This window comes from Phaethon lepturus, unplaced genomic scaffold (genome assembly GCF_000687285.1).
Source record: "Phaethon lepturus isolate BGI_N335 unplaced genomic scaffold, ASM68728v1 scaffold17609, whole genome shotgun sequence".
In the NCBI taxonomy this organism is placed as follows: domain Eukaryota; kingdom Metazoa; phylum Chordata; class Aves; order Phaethontiformes; family Phaethontidae; genus Phaethon; species Phaethon lepturus.
In genome coordinates this window covers 30293-36382 of record NW_010561499.1, presented here as the reverse complement: position 1 = coordinate 36382, position 6090 = coordinate 30293, and positions in this window count along the sequence as shown.

Below are 6090 nucleotides of genomic sequence, written 5' to 3'. Positions count from 1 at the left end.
AGGGTAGGATGGTCACCTTCGCTGTAATGAAACGCTCTCCGTGCTGTTCCAGATCCGAGGTGAGCAAGGCATGTCAGCAGGAGGAAGGGCGATTATCGAAATCACCTATGTAAATAGCGAGCCCAGGCCTGGCGCGGCAGGCCCCTAGCCTGACGTTATCACTGCTTTCCTGGTGAACCACTCGCCACCGCATCAGCAGTGGGTACTTCTTGAAACTGTAGAAGGAAGTGGAAGGTTTTGCTCCGCTTTGCGTGAAATGCAAGGCACTGCTTCTTAATTGAAGCTCAGTGATAAAATCCCAGCATGCTTATTGCCAGAAGTGATGCGCTGATGTGTGGTGACCCCCTCCACTGATGAACAAGCCGAGAGCCATGACGGCAGGGTGAGCGGAGCCCTCCTGACCGATCGTTGTCCAGGCGTGTTTTACCAGCAGTGCAGCCCTTCTGCCTGGAGCTTGGCGTTTTCTGCAGGTGTTGTTAATAGAAAAGAGAAGGGGGGAAAAAAGTTAATATGTTAAAATTAGAAGAATGTGATGCTGAACGGTGGCATTGTTATAAACTGTGTTCTCTTTATGAAGACATCTCTTGTAGTCTTATATCAGAGTATTAAGTAGCACTCTTCTTGGTGGCTTACACTGAAGTTGAACTCTTTGTGGGGTGAGGGGAAGAAAAAAAGAGATCATGAGCTATAAGTAATCATTAGCACCCTGGCAGGTCTGAGAGAGACTCAGCATCCAGTGCAGTTGGATTTTGTGCAAAGATAGTTTCTCCCTTGGTTTATTTGATCTGAGCACTTGGTTCAAAGTGAACAAGCTGTCTTTAGGGAGACTTGGGTGAGAACATGTAGCGTGCTAGATGTCGTGTGGTTCTGGTCCATCATCGTTTTCCCATGAGATGTTGTTTGTCTGCCAGCAGCACAAGGAACTTGGCACAGTCATCTCAGGTCCGTTTTCAGCCTTCCCCATTCCCTCCCCTCCCCAATGGTTCCAGTACCCAGTGTTCATTTTCCTATTCTTCATCATCAGGCCTCTAAACGCTTTGTGCGCTCCTAGGAAACATAATCCCCTTTCTTAAGGCATTTTCCCGAGAACTAGTATGTTCTGTGAGGCTTGTGAAAGTTACATGCTTCGTTCACCTATTTCATTATAAATACTGGTGTGGATGAATTGGACAATGATAAGCATATTCTTCTTTTAGCCATATATGCTGAGCATTGGTGATGCATTAGGCCTAATAGTATTTCAGGCTTCCATAATTCCGTTTTCCACACTGAGCAGTTCTGAATACCACTGCTTTAAATTACATCTTTGTTGGACAGAATCGTTTTTAGGGAAAATGACTAAAACACTGACCAGTGGCACAATCTAATAATATTTCTTTTCTTTGTAAAAAAACCGCAAACTTCTAGCCGTTACACGATGTAAGCTGGTTTTGGCGTGTTTCAGCATGACTAATGTGGCAAGGCTGAGGGAATTGGGGAGAGTGGAATAGAAAATTACCTTTCAACATCTTTCATGTTAGTGTTGCTGTGTTAGAGCAAAGAGCTTTTAATAAATTCTGCTTGCTTTTCCCTACCCAATATATATTTAAGTTTGACTTCTACCTGAAACTAGATGATAAAAGAAAATTTGGAAACTACTTTTTTTTTTTTTTAAGAAGGCAGGAAGGAATTAATTTCACTGCTGTTTTGTTTGCATGTTTATTATGCTCCATAGTTGGTTTTGTATTATGGAAGCCCCCGGCTTGCCTTTGTGGTCCAGGATTCCAGCACATTAGGAGATACAAAAGTACAAAGTGGAAAATAATGGTCTCTATCTCTAAATATTTTAGCCTAAGTGTAAGGGGAGAAAATAATAAATCCAGAAACAAACTTAACCTCCCTTATCCCCACTACAGAAAATAGTGACAGATTTAATGCTTACCTATATATTACTAAGTCAGTTGCTATGAGTCGATTATGAGAATCCCTCAGGTTCTGTAGCAGGGAGTACGTATCTAACAGCGTACAGTCTGCCCTTTATTCCAAGAACCCTTTTTTTTTTTTTAAAGATAATTTTACCTGCTGCAAAGTTACTGCTAAGGTCAGCAGCAGATGCTGTCTGAAGATGGTAATGTGTTTTAGATTGCCTTAGGTAGGTGCCAGAGTCACTCCACAGATGCACCTTGTCTCATCTCAGTACTTGGGTGGTAATAGAATGAGCAATGTTATGTTGCGGAAATCTTACTAATCATGGCTGTTACCATGATACAAATTTTCTGTATCTAACATTGTAACTGGCTGCAATTTTTTTTTTTCCAAAATCTTTCTGCAGTTTGTAATTTTTGCCTGTGTTTTCACCCTGCTTGAAGGAATTTGCACCTTTTTTTGACAATAGTTTACAAAGGAAGTCACATTTAGGAGTCGTTTGGGAGAAGTTTTGTTTCTGTGACCTTTATTTAGAAAAAAAAAAAAAGTCACATACAAGAAAGCCCAAAGACTTGTCTCTGGGTATTTAAAGGCACTAAATCCTAATTCAGATCAGATTTAATTTTTCAAGCATTTCCATGGAATGCAGCACTTACTTTTTGCTTTCTGAAAGTTGAAGATCCATGTAAACATTTCTACATCCTGATGCTAAAACATTGCTTTGTTTTAAATAGGCTAGGTGCTTATTGACTTTAGTTGACTGGAGCCTACAAAATATTCATGTGACTGCTGCTGAGATCTAACATGTGCTGCGCTTGTCACGTCACATCGTTTTGCCCTGATGAAGCTTGCAAGAATGGCACTGGGGAGCCATTATTTAGAAATAACTGGTGGGAGTTCCCACTTTCTTCTCTCTGTGTTCAGCAGTAATCCAACTGGAAATAACCAAGGGAAAAGCAGCTTTTTTTCCATGCCTGACAAACACCTTTCTAGAAAACAGGTTAATGCTAAGGTTCATTTTTCACTTGGGCATGCAGTGACAGTGTGATGCAGGAACCAGTTAATGCAGAAATTAGGAAAAATATGTAGCAAGCTTTCGAATTCCTTAAAATTCTAGTATGCACTGTTGCTTCAGTGAGTGTTGAAGTCTTCTGATTCTTTATTTCATTTGTGCCAGTAGACTCAGTTTTTCAGACTTTTTTCAGTAACTTGACAAGCTAAGGTGCCACTAGGTATGCTCTCATTCAAAGACAGAGATGGTGAGCAGAAGATAAAAGGTACAATCAAATGCCCATGCCCGACCGAAACTTTTAGGGGAACTGAAGACTACCACAGATGCAGCTCGGTTCCAGTTTGAATGCAAAGTGTACTTCCTTTAACTGCACCAGCTTATTAACTTCCCCATTTAAAAAGTTATGCAGGCAGTAATGCCAAAATACGTCATGGTGAAGTAGGTAAATGTTGTGGAAGTGAAAAGGGGTAATTTCTATGGAAATTCATTCTTGATGAATGCTCCTGTTACCTTGGTATGGAAGGAAATGCTTGGTGCACACGTCTGTTTTGTTTTCTGGTGGTTGAAACCCTGACCTTGTCAAAGCCATTAGCAAGACTCCCGTTTGACTTCCCAAGGGCTCAGCTATCTGTGTTTTCAGAGGAGTTTGAATACCTCAGTGCTAATGAGTGAAGGGTGTGTGAGCGAAGGTAAGGTGTTTGTTCAGTTCAGATGCTTGTGTTGCTGTGAGAAGGAGAATGAGGAAGAAGTTCACACTTCCCATTTAAAAAATAATAGTAAACAAAAACAAATTTTTCCTTGTCTTTGGGCCGTTCAGTTTGTTTTTTCTTGGCTTGGGGAGTTCGTGTTGAAGACTGGGAAGTGATGAGAACTGATGGCTGACCTCTTACCTCTTCTTCTGTCTGTTCCCCAGACCAATAGCTTACCCTGTCACCAATCTGTGTTATTAATATGCTCGGGAATAGCACTGCTAGTGGAAGAACTTGTATGGAGTAAAATGGCTGTGGGTTTACACTGCTATCCTACAATTTTACTATAACTCTCGATTAAATATGTGTGTTGATACAAAGAATTGTATCAACAATCAGAGAGATCTACGTGTGTCGACAAAAAGCTAAACTATATCCTGTGGACTTTGCAATCCTCTGAATATCCACTCATTATGTGTTGTGTTTGGCTGCCCAACTATGTAGCTAGAAAGATGAAAGGCTCAGTCTTGGGTATTGTACAATCTATACATTTGTCAGTATAGTGCAGTGTAACTTGTTTAAAGATACGTATGGTTAGCTGTAAAAATTTTCAAGACAAAAAGGAAAGTCAGTCAGTGCTTTTGTCAAGACTTGGATGAAATATTCTGTGTATACCTCTTGACTGTAATGCTGCTACTGAGAACAGAGTTACAGGCAGCTGTCTGGTGAATACAAATATGAAGGGACTAAAAAACAATTGTGAAGGACTATTTCAGTTAGTTCTGTAGCCTCTCTATACAAGGTAATTTGGTCTCTTGCTGTCTCTTCTGCTGCATTTGAATGCTTAACTTTTATCATTAAATTTAGCATTTAACATACAATATTTAACTAAAAAGTTTTTAGCTAGTGCTAGCATTGTAGTTAGCATGCTACTAATGTGTCTAGAAATAGTGATAACTTTTAAAAGAAACGAACAACGTCAACAGTTCTGAGAAATCTTATTTTTCAAACTAACTTATTTTAGGTGGTTTCTTTAAGCTTTATGCCTACAATTATATTCTCTGCTAAACTGATAGAATTTCCTTACTTAGTCAATACACAAAGGCATAGAGCCATTTATTCGCTATAAAGTTTGCATGGATTTTGTCTTGCAATACAAATTCAATGCAATATTGCTTAGAGTTTCCAAAAAGATCAAGGGTTGTTATGCCAGTCTGGGACCAGATAAGTGGGATTTAGGCTGGCTGGCTGACTTCAGACTTCAGTCTGTGACCCAAAATAACTTGAATCTGCATGTGGTACAGACAAAGACAGGAAACAATACTACAGAGAGCTAGCATGACTTGCGGGCAGTTGTGCAGCAAGTAAGTAGAAGAGCGCAAACACACTCCCTGTCGCCTCCTCTGCAGTCAAGTTGTTCATTACTAGGGGATACTTCAGGGCCTGAAGGCTCCAAGCAGGGTTTGGGGCTCTGGTGCAGCAGGCATTTCAAAATCATGCAGGGTTTGTCTTCATGGTAGCAGCAGCTTGTTCATTCAGCACAGGTCATGTAACCTGCAGGGCAGCAGGGATGAACCTTCCCTCCTCTGCTGAAGTTCTGGTGGGATGGGTCTGACCAATGCAATGTCTTGGCAGCTTCACTGGAGATCATTTCATATCATAAAGACATGAAAACAGTCATGTTTGAAAACAACTAGGGTGTTGCTGCATTGTATTAATACAGGCATTTCTAAAGGTGGAAAAAAAAATATTTGGCAACAAGGACTGTTGTTTTGTTGTTTTTAAAAAAGTTCATAAGGACTTGAATTTGCAAGCTGTAGCACAGCTGGTACCACACTTGACAAATCAGTTGGCCTTTTCATTTCCTTCTTCTCTGTTTAAACATTTAAATGTGCTTTCTCTCTCTCCGTGAAGTTGAGTTTTAGCAGTGTCTGTTAACCAGAAGCTGACAGGCTAGGAGAAGAGGACATTGCTTGGAAGGCACGTGGTTTGGGTTGAACAGTGGAAGTGCGGGGAACTGGTGAGGTTAAAATGTTGAACCTGAAAGGTGATGTGCAGGAGAATGGAAAGGATAAAGTTAAGACTAAGCACAGCCTGGATGAAACTGTGGTATTATATTGGATGCACGTATGCTTGATTAGTGTGTATTCTTGTTGGAGAACAGATAAAATGCCAGTACTGACTTGTGTGTGTATCCTAAACTATGTCTTGTTAATTTAGATGTAGAGTATCTTCAAGCTTGTGCTGAAATTTGGTCTCTGTGGATGGAAAGCAGGCTAAGACATCTCTAGTAGTTACGTGCTGCATGATTGTATATGTGTGCTTTTAGGGCAAGTGTATTTGTGTTGTCGGATTTTGACCTTTTTAGATAAGATAGTTCATATCTTAGGGGTGCAAAAAACACCCCTGAAAATGTTTTTGTATACTCAAGTTGTTGAAAAAATGAGTTCATATTAAGAAACGCAGTAGCCGAAGCAGGATAAA